Source organism: Rhinoderma darwinii, unplaced genomic scaffold, assembly GCF_050947455.1.
Source record: "Rhinoderma darwinii isolate aRhiDar2 unplaced genomic scaffold, aRhiDar2.hap1 Scaffold_487, whole genome shotgun sequence".
Taxonomy (NCBI): Eukaryota; Metazoa; Chordata; class Amphibia; order Anura; family Rhinodermatidae; genus Rhinoderma; species Rhinoderma darwinii.
The window spans coordinates 36444-52662 of record NW_027464033.1 but is presented as its reverse complement, the minus strand read 5'-3'; the positions used below and the strand labels follow the sequence as shown (position 1 = coordinate 52662).

The window sequence follows — 16219 nt, the reverse complement described above, 5'->3', positions numbered from 1 at the left end:
CTAGTACCAGTGTGGGAGACTGTCTGGGAATCCGTGGTGCGGTTGACTTTTTATTATGTCGTTTAGATTTTGTTTCACAATAGATTAAATAGGACTATGGATTAAATCATTTACCGTCAATGGCCATTCTAAGCTGAATGTGCCTGCTCTCGTCAGATCGCAGAAGTTACCCAGCTTAAGGCCTCGCTAGTACCAGTGTGGGAGACTGTCTCGGAATCCGTTGTGCGGTTGAATTTTTATTATGTCGTTTAGATTTTGTTTCACAATAGATTAAAAAGGACTATGGATTAAAGCATTGAATGTCAATGGCCATTCTAAGCTGAATGTCCCTGCTCTCGTCAGATCGCAGAAGTTACACAGCTTAAGGCCTCGCTAGTACCAGTGTGGGAGACTGTCTGGGAATCCGTGGTGCTGTTGACTTTTTATTATGTCGCTTAGATTTTGTTTCACAATCGATTAAAAAGGACTATGGATTAAAGCATTTAATGTCAATGGCCATTCTAAGCTGAATGTGCCTGCTCTCGTTAGATCGCAGAAGTTACACAGCTTAAGGCCTCGCTAGTACCAGTGTGGGAGACTGTCTGGGAATCCGTGGTGCGGTTGACTTTTTATTATGTCGTTTAGATTTTGTTTCACAATAGATTAAATAGGACTATGGATTAAGGCTTTTAATGTCAATGGCCATTCTAAGCTGAATGTGCCTGCTCTCGTCAGATCGCAGAAGTTACACAGCTTAAGGCCTCGCTAGTACCAGTGTGGGAGACTGTCTGGAAATCCGTGGTGCGGTTGACTTTTTATTATGTCGTTTAGATTTTGTTTCACAATCGATTAAAAAGGACTATGGATTAAAGCATTTAAAGTCAATGGCCATTCTAAGCTGAATGTGCCTGCTCTCATTAGAGCGCAGAAGTTACACAGCTTAACGCCTCGCTAGTGCCAGTGTGGGAGACTGTCTGGGAATCCGTGGTGCGGTTAACTTTTTATTATGTCGTTTAGATTTTGTTTCACAATAGATTAAATAGGACTATGGATTAAAGCATTTAACGTCAACGGCCATTCTAAGTTGAATGTGCCTGCTCTCGTCCGAACGCAGAAGTTACACAGCTTAAGGCCTCGCTAGTACCAGTGTGGGAGACTGTCTGGGAATCTGTGGTGCGGTTGACTTCTTATTATGTCGTTTAGATTTTGTTTCACAATAGATTAAATAGGACTATGGATTAAATCATTTAACGTCAATGGCCATTCTAAGCTGAATGTGCCTCCTCTCGTCAGATCGCAGAAATTACCCAGCTTAAGGCCTCGCTAGTACCAGTGTGGGAGACTGTCTCGGAATCCGTTGTGCGGTTGAATTTTTATTATGTCGTTTAGATTTTGTTTCACAATCGATTAAAAAGGACTATGGATTAAAGCATTTAATGTCAATGGCCATTCTAAGCTGAATGTCCCTGCTCTCGTCAGATCGCAGAAGTTACACAGCTTAAGGCCTCGCTAGTACCAGTGTGGGAGACTGTCTGGGAATCCGTGGTGCTGTTGACTTTTTATTATGTCGTTTAGATTTTGTTTCACAATCGATTAAAAAGGACTATGGATTAAAGCATTTAATGTCAATGGCCATTCTAAGCTGAATGTGCCAGCTCTCGTCAGATCGCAGAAGTTACACAGCTTAAGGCCTTGCTAGTACCAGTGTGGGAGACTGTCTGGGAATCCGTGGTGCGGTTGACTTTTTATTATGTCGTTTAGATTTTGTTTCACAATCGATTAAAAAGGACTATGGATTAAAGCATTTAACGTCAATGGCCATTCTAAGCTGAATGTGCCTGCTCTCGTCAGAACGCAGAAGTTACATAGCGTAAGTCCTCGCTAGTACCAGTGTGGGAGACTGTCTGGGAATCCGTGGTGCGGTTGACTTTTTATTATGTTGTTTAGATTTTGTTTCACAATAGATTAAATAGGACTATAGATTAAGGCTTTTAATGTCAATGGCCATTCTAAGCGGAATGTGCCTGCTCTCGTTAGAGCGCAGAAGTTACACAGCTTAACGCCTCGCTAGTACCAGTGTGGGAGACTGTCTGGGAATCCGTGGTGCGGATGACTTTTTATTATGTCGTTTAGATTTTGTTTCACAATAGATTAAATAGGACTATGGATTAAAGCATTTAACGTCAATGGCCATTCTAAGCTGAATGTGCCTGCTCTCGTCCGAACGCAGAAGTTACACAGCTTAAGGCCTCGCTAGTACCAGTGTGGGAGACTGTCTGGGAATCTGGGGTGCGGTTGAGTTTTTATTATGTCGTTTAGAATTTGTTTCACAATCGATTAAAAAGGACTATGGATTAAAGCCTTTAATGTCAATGGCTATTCTAAGCTGAATGTCCCTGCTCTCGTCAGATCGCAGAAGTTACACAGCTTAAGGCCTCGCTGGTACCCGTGTGGGAGACTGTCTGGGAATGCGTGGTGCGGTTGACTTTTTATTATGTTGTTTAGATTTTGTTTCACAATAGATTAAATAGGACTATGGATTAAGGCTTTTAATGTCAATGGCCATTCTAAGCGGAATGTCCCTGCTCTCGTCAGATCGCAGAAGTTACACAGCTTAAGGCCTCGCTAGTACCAGTGTGGGAGACTATCTGGGAATCCGTGGTGCTGTTGACTTTTTATTATGTCGTTTAGATTTTGTTTCACAATCGATTAAAAAGGACTATGGATTAAAGCATTTAATGTCAATGGCCATTCTAAGCTGAATGTGCCTGCTCTCGTCAGATCGCAGAAGTTACACAGCTTAAGGCCTCGCTAGTACCAGTGTGGGAGACTGTCTGGGAATCCGTGGTGCGGTTGACTTTTTATTATGTCGTTTAGATTTTGTTTCACAATCGATTAAAAAGGACTATGGATTAAAGCATTTAATGTCAATGGCCATTCTAAGCTGAATGTGCCTGCTCTCGTCAGATCGCAGAAGTTACACAGCTTAAGGCCTCGCTAGTACCAGTGTGGGAGACTGTCTGGGAATCCGTGGTGCGGTTGAATTTTTATTATGTCGTTTAGATTTTGTTTCACAATCGATTAAAAAGGACTATGGATTAAAGCATTTAATGTCAATGGCCATTCTAAGCTGAATGTCCCTGCTCTCGTCAGATCGCAGAAGTTACACAGCTTAAGGCCTCGCTAGTACCAGTGTGGGAGACTGTCTGGAAATCCGTGGTGCAGTTGACTTTTTATTATGTCGTTTAGATTTTGTTTCACAATCGATTAAAAAGGACTATGGATTAAAGCATTTAATGTCAATGGCCATTCTAAGCTGAATGTGCCTGCCCTCGTTAGATCGCAGAAGCTACACAGCTTAACGCCTCGCTAGTACCAGTGTTTGAGACTGTCTGGGAATCTGTGGTGCGGTTGACTTTTTATTATGTCGTTTAGATTTTGTTTCACAATAGATTAAATAGGACTATGGATTAAAGCATTTAATGTCAATGGCCATTCTAAGCTGAATGTGCGTGCTCTCGTCAGATCGCAGAAGTTACACAGCTTAAGGCCTCGCTAGTACCAGTGTGGGAGACTGTCTGGGAATCCGTGGTGCGGTTGACTTTTTATTATGTCGTTTAGATTTTGTTTCACAATCGATTAAAAAGGACTATGGATTAAAGCATTTAATGTCAATGGCCATTCTAAGCTGAATGTGCCTGCTCTCGTTAGATCGCAGAAGTTACACAGCTTAACGCCTCGCTAGTACCAGTGTGGGAGACTGTCTGGGAATCCGTGGTGCGGTTGACTTTTTATTATGTCGTTTAGATTTTGTTTCACAATAGATTAAATAGGACTATGGATTAAAGCATTTAACGTCAATGGCCGTTCTAAGCTGAATGTGCCTGCTCTCGTCCGAACGCAGAAGTTACACAGCTTAAGGCCTCGCTAGTACCAGTGTGGGAGACTGTCTGGGAATCCGTGGTGCGGTTGAGTTTTTATTATGTCGTTTAGATTTTGTTTCACAATCGATTAAAAAGGACTATGGATTAAAGCCTTTAATGTCAATGGCCATTCTGAGCTGAATGTCCCTGCTCTCGTCAGATCGCAGAAGTTACACAGCTTAAGGCCTCGCTGGTACCAGTGTGGGAGACTGTCTGGGAATGCGTGGTGCGGTTGACTTTTTATTATGTTGTTTAGATTTTGTTTCACAATAGATTAAATAGGACTATGGATTACGGCTTTTAATGTCAATGGCCATTCTAAGCTGAATGTGCCTGCTCTCGTCAGATCGCAGAAGTTACACAGCTTAAGGCCTCGCTAGTACCGGTGTGGGAGACTGTCTGGGAATCCGTGGTGCGGTTGACTTTTTATTATGTCGTTTAGATTTTGTTTCACAATCGATTAAAAAGGACTATGGATTAAAGCATTTAATGTCAATGGCCATTCTAAGCTGAATGTGCCTGCTCTCGTTAGATCGCAGAAGTTACACAGCTTAACGCCTCGCTAGTACCAGTGTGGGTGACTGTCTGGGAATCCGTGGTGCGGTTTACTTTTTATTATGTCGTTTAGATTTTGTTTCACAATAGATTAAATAGGACTATGGATTAAAGCATTTAACGTCAATGGCCATTCTAAGCTGAATGTGCCTGCTCTCGTCAGATCGCAGAAGTTACACAGCTTAAGGCCTCGCTAGTACCAGTGTGGGAGACTGTCCGGGAATCCGTGGTGCGGTTGACTTTTTATTATGTCGTTTAGATTTTGTTTCACAATCGATTAAAAAGGACTATGGATTAAAGCATTTAATGTCAATGGCCATTCTAAGCTGAATGTGCCTGCTCTCGTCAGATCGCAGAAGTTACACAGCTTAAGGCCTCGCTAGTACCAGTGTGGGAGACTGTCTGGGAATCTGTGGTGCGGTGGAGTTTTTATTATGTCGTTTAGATTTTGTTTCACAATCGATTAAAAAGGACTATGGATTAAAGCATTTAATGTCAATGGCCATTCTAAGCTGAATGTCCCTGCTCTCGTCAGATCGCAGAAGTTACACAGCTTAAGGCCTCGCTGGTACCAGTGTGGGAGACTGTCTGGGAATGCGTGGTGCGGTTGACTTTTTATTATGTTGTTTAGATTTTGTTTCACAATAGATTAAATAGGACTATGGATTAAGGCTTTAAATGTCAATGGCCATTCTAAGCTGAATGTGCCTGCTCTCGTCAGATCGCAGAAGTTACACAGCTTAACGCCTCGCTAGTACCAGTGTGGGAGACTGTCTGGGAATCCGTGGTGCGGTTGCAGTTTTATTATGTCGTTTAGATTTTTTTTCACAATCGATTAAAAAGGACTATGGATTATAGCATTTCATGTCAATGGCCATTCTAAGCTGAATGTGCCTACTCTCGTCAGATCGCAGAAGTTACACAGCTTAAGGCCTCGCTAGTACCAGTGTGGGAGACGGTCTGGGAATCCGTGGTGCGGTTGACTTTTTATTATGTCGTTTAGATTTTGTTTCACAATAGATTAAATAGGACTATGGATTAAAACATTTAACGTCAATGGCCATTCTAAGCTGAATGTGCCTGCTCTCGTCAGAACGCAGAAGTTACACAGCTTAAGGCCTCGCTAGTACCAGTGTGGGAGACTGTCTGGGAATCCGTGGTGCGGTTGAATTTTTATTATGTCGTTTAGATTTTGTTTCACAATCGATTAAAAAGGACTATGGATTAAAGCATTTAATGTCAATGGCCATTCTAAACTGAATGTCCCTGCTCTCGTCAGATCGCAGAAGTTACACAGCTTAGGGCCTCGCTAGTACCAGTGTGGGAGACTGTCTGGGAATCCGTGGTGCGGTTGACTTTTTATTATGTTGTTTAGATTTTGTTTCACAATAGATTAAATAGGACTATGGATTAAGGCTTTTAATGTCAATGGCCATTCTAAGCTGAATGTGCCTGCTCTCGTCAGATCGCAGAAGTTGCACAGTTTAAGGCCTTGCTTGTACCAGTGTGGGAGACTGTCTGGGAATCCGTGGTGCGGTTGACTTTTTATTATGTCGTTTAGATTTTGTTTCACAATCGATTAAAAAGGACTATGGATTAAAGCATTTAATGTTAATGGCCATTTTAAGCTGAATGTGCCTGCTCTCGTTAGATCGCAGAAGTTACACAGCTTCACGCCTCCCTAGTACCAGTGTGGGAGACTGTCTGGGAATCCGTAGTGCGGTTGACTTTTTATTATGTCGTTTAGATTTTGTTTCACAATCGATTAAAAAGGACTATGGATTAAAGCATTTAATGTCAATGGCCATTCTAAGCTGAATGTCCCTGCTCTCGTCAGATCGCAGAAGTTACACAGCTTAAGGCCTCGCTAGTACCAGTGTGGGAGACTGTCTGGGAATCCGTGGTGCTGTTGACTTTTTATTATGTCGTTTAGATTTTGTTTCACAATCGATTAAAAAGGACTATGGATTAAAGCATTTAATGTCAAAGGCCATTCTAAGCTGAATGTGCCTGCTCTCGTCAGATCGCAGAAGTTACACAGCTTAAGGCCTCGCTAGTACCAGTGTGGGAGACTGTCTGGGAATCCGTGGTGCGGCTGCCTTTTTATTATGTCGTTTAGATTTTGTTTCACAATCGATTAAAAAGGACTATGGATTAAAGCATTTAATGTCAATGGCCATTCTAAGCTGAATGTCCCTGCTCTCGTCAGATCGCAGAAGTTACACAGCTTAAGCCCTCGCTAGTACTAGTGTGGGAGACTGTCTGGGAATCCGTGGTGCGGTTGACTTTTTATTATGTTGTTTAGATTTTGTTTCACAATAGATTAAATAGGACTATGGATTAAGGCTTTGAATGTCAATGGCCATTCTAAGCTGAATGTGCCTGCTCTCGTCAGATCGCCGAAGTTACACAGCTTAAGGTCTCGCTAGTACCAGTGTGGGAGACTGTCTGGGAATCCGTGGTGCGGTTGACTTTTTATTATGTCGTTTAGATTTTGTTTCACAATCGATTAAAAAGGACTATGGATTAAAGCATTTAATGTCAATGGCCATTCTAAGCTGAATGTCCCTGCTCTCGTCAGATCGCTGAAGTTACACAGCTTAAGGCCTCGCTAGTACCATTGTGGGAGACTGTCTGGGAATCCGTGGTGCGGTTGACTTTTTATTATGTCGTTTAGATTTTGTTTCACAATCGATTAAAAAGGACTATGGATTAAAGCATTTAATGTCAATGGCCATTCTAAGCTGAATGTGCCTGATCTCGTCAGATCGCAGAAGTTACACAGCTTAAGGCCTCGCTAGTACCAGTGTGGGAGACTGTCTGTGAATCCGTGGTGCGGTTGACTTTTTATTATGTCGTTTAGATTTTGTTTCACAATCGATTAAAAAGGACTATGGATTAAAGCGTTTAATGTCAATGGCCATTCTAAGCTGAATGTGCCTGCTCTCGTCAGATCGCAGAAGTTACACAGCTTAAGGCCTCGCTAGTACCAGTGTGGGAGACTGTCTGGGAATCCGTGGTGCGGTTGACTTTTTATTATGTCGTTTAGATTTTGTTTCACAATAGATTAAATAGGACTATGGATTAAAGCATTTAACGTCAATGGCCATTCTAAGCTGAATGTCACTGCTCTCGTCAGAACGTAGAAATTACACAGCTTAAGTCCTCGCTAGTACCAGTGTGGGAGACTGTCTGGGAATCCGAGGTGCGGTTGACTTTTTATTATGTCGTTTAGATTTTTTTCACAATCAATTAAAAAGGACTATGGATTAAAGCATTTAATGTCAAAGGCCATTCTAAGCTGAATGTGCCTGCTCTCGTCAGATCGCAGAAGTTACACAGCTTAAGGCCTTGCTAGTACCAGTGTGGGAGACTGTCTGGGAATCCGTGGTGCGGTTTACTTTTTATTATGTCGTTTAGATTTTGTTTCACAATAGATTAAATAGGACTATGGATTAAAGCATTTACTGTCAATGGCCATTCTAAGCTGAATGTGCCTGCTCTCGTCAGAACGCAGAAGTTACACAGCTTAAGGCCTCGCTAGTACCAGTGTTGGAGACTGTCTGGGAATCCGTGGTGCGGTAGAATTTTTATTATGTCGTTTAGATTTTGTTTCACAATCGATTAAAAAGGACTATGGATTAAGCTTTTAATGTCAATGGCCATTCTAAGCTGAATGTCCCTGCTCTCGTCAGATTGCAGAAGTTACACAGCTTAAGGCCTCGCTAGTACCAGTGTGGGAGACTGTCTGGGAATCCGTGGTGCGGTTGACTTTTTATTATGTCGTTTAGATTTAGTTTCACAATCGATTAAAGAGGACTATGGATTAAAGCATTCAATGTCAATGGCCATTCTAAGCTGAATGTGCCTGCTCTCGTCAGATCGCAGAAGTTACACAGCTTAAGGCCTCGCTAGTACCAGTGTGGGAGACTGTCTGGGAATCCGTGGTGCGGTTGACTTTTTATTATGTCGTTTAGATTTTGTTTCACAATCGTTTAAAAAGGACTATGGATTAAAGCATTTAATGTCAATGGCCATTCTAAGCTGAATGTGTCTGCTCTCGTCAGATCGCAGAAGTTACACAGCTTAAGGCCTCGCTAGTACCAGTGTGGGAGACTGTCTGGGAATCCGTGGTGCGGTTGACTTTTTATTATGTCGTTTAGATTTTGTTTCACAATAGATTAAATAGGACTATGGATTAAAGCATTTAATGTCAATGGCCATTCTAAGCTGAATGTGCCTGCTCTCGTCAGATCGCAGAAGTTACACAGCTTAAGGCCTTGCTAGTAACAGTGTGGGAGACTGTCTGGGAATCCGTGGTGCGGTTTACTTTTTATTATGTCGTTTAGATTTTGTTTCACAATAGATTAAATAGGACTATGGATTAAAGCATTTAACGTCAATGGCCATTCTAAGCTGAATGTGCCTGCTCTCGTCAGAACGCAGAAGTTACACAGCTTAAGGCCTCGCTAGTACCAGTGTTGGAGACTGTCTGGGAATCCGTGGTGCGGTAGAATTTTTGTTATGTCGTTTAGATTTTGTTTCACAATCGATTAAAAAGGACTATGGATTAAAGCATTTAATGTCAATGGCCATTCTAAGCTGAATGTGCCTGCTCTCGTTAGATCGCAGAAGTTACACAGCTTAACGCCTCGCTAGTACCAGTGTGGGAGACTGCCTGGGAATCCGTGGTGCGGTTGACTTTTTATTATGTCGTTTAGATTTTGTTTCACAATCGATTAAAAAGGACTATGGATTAAAGCATTTATTGTCAATGGCCATTCTAAGCCGAATGTGCCTGCTCTCGTCAGATCGCAGAAGTTACACAGCTTAAGGCCTCGCTAGTACCAGTGTGGGAGACTGTCTGGGAATCCGTGGTGCGGTTGACTTTTTATTATGTCGTTTAGATTTTGTTTCACAATCGATTAAAGAGGACTATGGATTAAAGCATTTAATGTCAATGGCCATTCTGAGCTGAATGTGCCTACTCTCGTCAGATCGCAGAAGTTACACAGCTTAAGGCCTCGCTAGTACCAGTGTGGGAGACTGTCTGGGAATCCATGATGCGGTTGACTTTTTATTATGTCGTTTAGATTTTGTTTCACAATAGATTAAATAGGACTATGGATTAAAGCATTTAATGTCAATGGCCATTCTAAGCTGAATGTGCCTGCTCTCGTCAGAACGCAGAAGTTACACAGCCTAAGGCCTCGCTAGTACCAGCGTTGGAGACTGTCTGGGAATCCGTGGTGGGGTTGAATTTTTATTATGTCGTTTAGATTTTGTTTCACAATCGATTAAAAAGGACTATGGATTAAAGCATGTAATGCCAATGGCCATTCTAAGCTGAATGTCCCTGCTCTCGTCAGATCGCAGAAGTTACACAGCTTAAGGCCTCGCTAGTACCAGTGTGTGAGACTGTCTGGGAATCCGTGGTGCGGTTGACTTTTAATTATGTTGTTTAGATTTTGTTTCACAATAGATTAAATAGGACTATGGATTAAGGCTTTTAATGTCAATGGCCATTCTAAGCTGAATGTGCCTGCTCTCGTCCGATCGCAGAAGTTACACAGCTTAAGGCCTCGCTAGTACCAGTGTGGGAGACTGTCTGGGAATCCGTGGTGTGGTTGACTTTTTATTATGTTGTTTAGATTTTGTTTCACAATAGATTAAATAGGACTATGGATTAAAGCATTAAACGTCAATGGCCATTCTAAGCTGAATGTGCCTGCTCTCGTCAGAACGCAGAAGTTACACAACTTAAGGCCTCGCTAGTAACAGCGTTGGAGACTGTCTGGGAATCCGTGGTGCGGTTGAATTTTTATTATGTCGTTTAGATTTTGTTTCACAATCGATTAAAAAGGACTATGGATTAAAGCATTTAATGTCAATGGCCATTCTAAACTGAATGTGCCTGCTCTCGTTAGATCGCAGAAGTTACACACCTTAACGCCTCGCTAGTACCAGTGTGGGAGACTGTCTGGGAATCCGTGGTGCGGTTGACTTTTTATTATGTCGTTTAGATTTTGTTTCACAATCGATTAAAAAGGACTATGGATTAAAGCATTTAATGTCAATGGCCATTCTAAGCTGAATGTGCCTGCTCTCGTCAGATCGCAGAAGTTACACAGCTTAAGGCCTCGCTAGTACCAGTGTGGGAGACTGTCTGGGAATCCGTAGTGCTGTTGAAATTTTATTATGTCGTTTAGATTTTGTTTCACAATCGATTAAAAAGGACTATGGATTAAAGCATTTAATGTCAATGGCCATTCTAAGCTGAATGTCCCTGCTCTCGTCAGATCGCAGAAGTTACACAGCTTAAGGCCTTGCTAGTACCAGTGTGGGAGACTGTCTGGGAATCCGTGGTGTGGTTGACTTTTTATTATGTTGTTTAGATTTTGTTTCACAATAGATTAAATAGGACTATGGATTAAGGCTTTTAATGTCAATGGCCATTCTAAGCTGAATGTGCCTGCTCTCGTCAGATCGCAGAAGTTACACAGCTTAAGGCCTCGCTAGTACCAGTGTGGCAGACTGTCTGGGAATCCGTGGTGCGGTTGAAATTTTATTATGTCGTTTAGATTTTGTTTCACAATCGATTAAAAAGGACTATGGATTAAAGCATTTAATGTCAATGGCCATTCTAAGCTGAATGTCCCTGCTCTCGTCAGATCGCAGAAGTTACACAGCTTAAGGCCTCGCTAGTACCAGTGTGGGAGACTGTCTGGGAATCCGTGGTGCGGTTGACTTTTTATTATGTCGTTTAGATTTTGTTTCACAATCGATTAAAAAGGACTATGGATTAAAGCATTTATGGTCAATGGCCATTCTAAGCCGAATGTGCCTGCTCTCGTCAGATCGCAGAAGTTACACAGCTTAAGGCCTCGCTAGTACCAGTGTGGGAGAATGTCTGGGAATAAGTGGTGCGGTTGACTTTTTATTATGTCGTTTAGATTTTGTTTCACAATCGATTAAAGAGGACTATGGATTAAAGCATTTAATGTCAATGGCCATTCTAAGCTGAATGTGCCTGCTCTCGTCAGATCGCAGAAGTTACACAGCTTAAGGCCTCGCTAGTACCAGTGTGGGAGACTGTCTGGGAATCCGTGGTGCTGTTGAATTTTTATTATGTCGTTTAGATTTTGTTTCACAATCGATTAAAAAGGACTATGGATTAAAGCATTTAATGTCAATGGCCATTCTAAGCTGAATGTCCCTGCTCTCGTCAGATCGCAGAAGTTACACAGCTTAAGGCCTTGCTAGTACCAGTGTGGGAGACTGTCTGGGAATCCGTGGTGTGGTTGACTTTTTATTATGTTGTTTAGATTTTGTTTCACAATAGATTAAATAGGACTATGGATTAAAGCTTTTAATGTCAATGGCCATTCTAAGCTGAATGTGCCTGCTCTCGTCAGATCGCAGAAGTTACACAGCTTAAGGCCTCGCTAGTACCAGTGTGGCAGACTGTCTGGGAATCCGTGGTGCGGTTGAATTTTTATTATGTCGTTTAGATTTTGTTTCACAATCGATAAAAAAGGACTATGGATTAAAGCATTTAATGTCAATGGCCATTCTAAGCTGAATGTCCCTGCTCTCGTCAGATCGCAGAAGTTACACAGCTTAAGGCCTCGCTAGTACCAGTGTGGGAGACTGTCTGGGAATCCGTGGTGCTGTTGACTTTTTATTATGTCGTTTAGATTTTGTTTCACAATCGATTAAAAAGGACTATGGATTAAAGCATTTAATGTCAATGGCCATTCTAAGCTGAATGTCCCTGCTCTCGTCAGATCGCAGAAGTTACACAGCTTAAGTCCTTGCTAGTACCAGTCTGGGAATCCGTGGTGTGGTTGACTTTTTATTATGTTGTTTAGATTTTGTTTCACAATAGATTAAATAGGACTATGGATTAAGGCTTTTAATGTCAATGGCCATTCTAAGCTGAATGTGCCTGCTCTCGTCAGATCGCAGAAGTTACACAGCTTAAGGCCTCGCTAGTACCAGTGTGGGAGACTGTCTGGGAATCCGTGGTGCGGTTGACTTTTTATTATGTCGTTTAGATTTTGTTTCACAATCGATTAAAAAGGACTATGGATTAAAGCATTTAATGTCAATGGCCATTCTAAGCTGAATGTGCCTGCTCTCGTCAGATCGCAGAAGTTACACAGCTTAAGGCCTCGCTAGTACCAGTGTGGGAGACTGTCTGGGAATCCGTGGTGCGGTTGACTTTTTATTATGTCGTTTAGATTTTGTTTCACAATCGTTTAAAAAGGACTATGGATTAAAGCATTTAATGTCAATGGCCATTCTAAGCTGAATGTGTCTGCTCTCGTCAGATCGCAGAAGTTACACAGCTTAAGGCCTCGCTAGTACCAGTGTGGGAGACTGTCTGGGAATCCGTGGTGCGGTTGACTTTTTATTATGTCGTTTAGATTTTGTTTCACAATAGATTAAATAGGACTATGGATTAAAGCATTTAATGTCAATGGCCATTCTAAGCTGAATGTCCCTTCTCTCGTCAGAACGCAGAAATTACACAGCTTAAGGCCTCGCTAGTACCAGTGTGGGAGACTGTCTGGGAATCCGAGGTGCGGTTGACTTTTTATTATGTCGTTTAGATTTTGTTTCACAATCAATTAAAAAGGACTATGGATTAAAGCATTTAATGTCAATGGCCATTCTAAGCTGAATGTGCCTGCTCTCGTCAGATCGCAGAAGTTACACAGCTTAAGGCCTCGCTAGTACCAGTGTGTGAGACTGTCTGGGAATCCGTGGTGCGGTTGACTTTTAATTATGTTGTTTAGATTTTGTTTCACAATAGATTAAATAGGACTATGGATTAAGGCTTTTAATGGCAATGGCCATTCTAAGCTGAATGTGCCTGCTCTCGTCAGATCGCAGAAGTTATGCAGCTTAAGGCCTCGTTAGTACCAGTGTGGGAGACTGTCTGGGAATACGTGGTGCGGTTGACTTTTTGTTATGTCGTTTAGATTTTGTTTCACAATCGATTAAAAAGGACTATGAATTAAAGCATTTAATGTCAATGGCCATTCTAAGCTGAATGTGCCTGCTCTCGTTAGATCGCAGAAGTTACACACCTTAACGCCTCGCTAGTACCAGTGTGGGAGACTGTCTGGGAATCCGTGGTGCGGTTGACTTTTTATTATGTCGTTTAGATTTTGTTTCACAATCGATTAAAAAGGACTATGGATTAAAGCATTTAATGTCAATGGCCATTCTAAGCTGAATGTGCCTGCTCTCGTCAGATCGCAGAAATTACACAGCTTAAGGCCTCGCTAGTACCAGTGTGGGAGACTGTCTGGGAATCCGTGGTGCGGTTGACTTTTTATTATGTCGTTTAGATTTTGTTTCACAATAGATTAAATAGGACTATGGATTAAAGCATTTAACGTCAATGGCCATTCTAAGCTGAATGTCCCTGCTCTCGTCAGAACGCAGAAATTACACAGCTTAAGGCCTCGCTAGTACCAGTGTGGGAGACTGTCTGGGAATCCGAGGTGCGGTTGACTTTTTATTATGTTGTTTAGATTTTGTTTCACAATAGATTAAATAGGACTATGGATTAAGGCTTTTAATGTCAATTGCCATTCTAAGCTGAATGTGCCTGCTCTCGTCAAATCGCAGAAGTTACACAGCTTAAGGCCTCGCTAGTACCAGTGTGGGAGACTGTCTGGGAATTCGTGGTGCGGTTGACTTTTTATTATGTCGTTTAGATTTTGTTTCACAATCGATTAAAAAGGACTATGGATTAAAGCATTTAATGTCAATGGCCATTCTAAGCTGAATGTGCCTGCTCTCGTCAGATCGCAGAAGTTACACAGCTTAAGGCCTCGCTAGTACCAGTGTGGGAGACTGTCTGGGAATCCGTGGTGTGGTTGACTTTTTATTATGTCGTTTAGATTTTGTTTCACAATCGATTAAAAAGGACTATGGATTAAAGCATTTATTGTCAATGGCCATTCTAAGCTGAATGTGCCTGCTCTCGTCAGATCGCAGAAGTTACACAGCTTAAGGCCTCGCTAGTACCAGTGTGTGAGACTGTCTGGGAATCCGTGGTGCTGTTGACTTTTTATTATGTCGTTTAGATTTTGTTTCACAATCGATTAAAAAGGACTATGGATTAAAGCATTTAATGTCAATGGCCATTCTAAGCTGAATGTGCCTGCTCTCGTTAGATCGCAGAAGTTACATAGCTTAACGCCTCGCTAGTACAAGTGTGGGAGACTGTCTGGGAATCCGTGGTGCGGTTGAATTTTTATTATGTCGTTTAGATTTTGTTTCACAATCGATTAAAAAGGACTATGGATTAAAGCATTTATTGTCAATGGCCATTCTAAGCTGAATGTCCCTGCTCTCGTCAGATCGCAGAAGTTACACAGCTTAAGGCCTCGCTAGTACCAGTGTGGGAGACTGTCTGGGAATCCGTGGTGCGGTTGACTTTTTATTATGTCGTTTAGATTTTGTTTCACAATCGATTAAAAAGGACTATGGATTAAAGCATTTAATGTCAAAGGCCATTCTAAGCTGAATGTGCCTGCTCTCGTCAGATCGCAGAAGTTACACAGCTTAAGGCCTCGCTGGTACCAGTGTGGGAGACTGTCTGTGAATCCGTGGTGCGGTTGACTTTTTATTATGTCGTTTAGATTTTGTTTCACAATAGATTAAATAGAACTATGGATTAAAGCATTTAACGTCTATGGCCATTCTAAGCTGAATGTGCCTGCTCTCGTCAGAACGCAGAAGTTACACACCTTAAGGCCTCGCTAGTACCAGTGTGGGAGACTGTCTGGGAATCCGTGGTGCGGTTGAATATTTATTATGTCGTTTAGATTTTGTTTCACAATCGATTAAAAAGGACTATGGATTAAAGCATTTAATGTCAATGGCCATTCTAAGCTGAATGTCCCTGCTCTCGTCAGATCGCAGAAGTTACACAGCTTAAGCCCTCGCTAGTACGAGTGTGGGAGACTGTCTGGGAATCCGTGGTGCGGTTGACTTTTTATTATGTTGTTTAGATTTTGTTTCACAATAGATTAAATAGGACTATGGATTAAGGCTTTAAATGTCAATGGCCATTCTAAGCTGAATGTGCCTGCTCTCGTCAGATCGCAGAAGTTACACAGCTTAAGGTCTCGCTAGTACCAGTGTGGGAGACTGTCTGGGAATCCGTGGTGCGGTTGACTTTTTATTATGTCGTTTAGATTTTGTTTCACAATCGATTAAAAAGGACTATGGATTAAAGCATTTAATGTCAATGGCCATTCTAAGCTGAATGTCCCTGCTCTCGTCAGATCGCAGAAGTTACACAGCTTAAGGCCTCGCTAGTACCATTGTGGGAGACTGTCTGGGAATCCGTGGTGCGGTTGACTTTTTATTATGTCGTTTAGATTTTGTTTCACAATCGATTAAAAAGGACTATGGATTAAAGCATTTAATGTCAATGGCCATTCTAAGCTGAATGTGCCTGCTCTCGTCAGATCGCAGAAGTTACACAGCTTAAGGCCTCGCTAGTACCAGTGTGGGAGACTGTCTGTGAATCCGTGGTGCCGTTGACTTTTTATTATGTCGTTTAGATTTTGTTTCACAATCGATTAAAAAGGACTATGGATTAAAGCATTTAATGTCAATGGCCATTCTAAGCTGAATGTGCCTGCTCTCGTCAGATCGCAGAAGTTACACAGCTTAAGGCCTCGCTAGTACCAGTGTGGGAGACTGTCTGGGAATCCGTGGTGCGGTTGACTTTT

The 16219-nt window shown here is 42.0% G+C and overlaps 9 pseudogenes; all 9 read left to right on the top strand.

Annotated features, from left to right (window-relative positions):
• The first annotated feature begins 302 nt into the window (after window positions 1–302).
• Window positions 303–419, top strand: LOC142719860 (5S ribosomal RNA; annotated as a pseudogene).
• Window positions 420–1418: 999 nt separating this feature from the next.
• Window positions 1419–1535, top strand: LOC142719859 (5S ribosomal RNA; annotated as a pseudogene).
• A 999-nt stretch (window positions 1536–2534) lies between these two features.
• On the top strand, window positions 2535–2651 carry LOC142720014 (5S ribosomal RNA; annotated as a pseudogene).
• Window positions 2652–6254: 3603 nt separating this feature from the next.
• Window positions 6255–6371, top strand: LOC142719857 (5S ribosomal RNA; annotated as a pseudogene).
• Window positions 6372–11460: 5089 nt separating this feature from the next.
• LOC142719875 (5S ribosomal RNA) lies at window positions 11461–11576 on the top strand (annotated as a pseudogene).
• Window positions 11577–12017: 441 nt separating this feature from the next.
• On the top strand, window positions 12018–12135 carry LOC142719851 (5S ribosomal RNA; annotated as a pseudogene).
• Window positions 12136–13309: 1174 nt separating this feature from the next.
• Window positions 13310–13423, top strand: LOC142719944 (5S ribosomal RNA; annotated as a pseudogene).
• Window positions 13424–13866: 443 nt separating this feature from the next.
• Window positions 13867–13983, top strand: LOC142719938 (5S ribosomal RNA; annotated as a pseudogene).
• A 1928-nt stretch (window positions 13984–15911) lies between these two features.
• LOC142719910 (5S ribosomal RNA) lies at window positions 15912–16029 on the top strand (annotated as a pseudogene).
• Window positions 16030–16219: the final 190 nt, after the last annotated feature.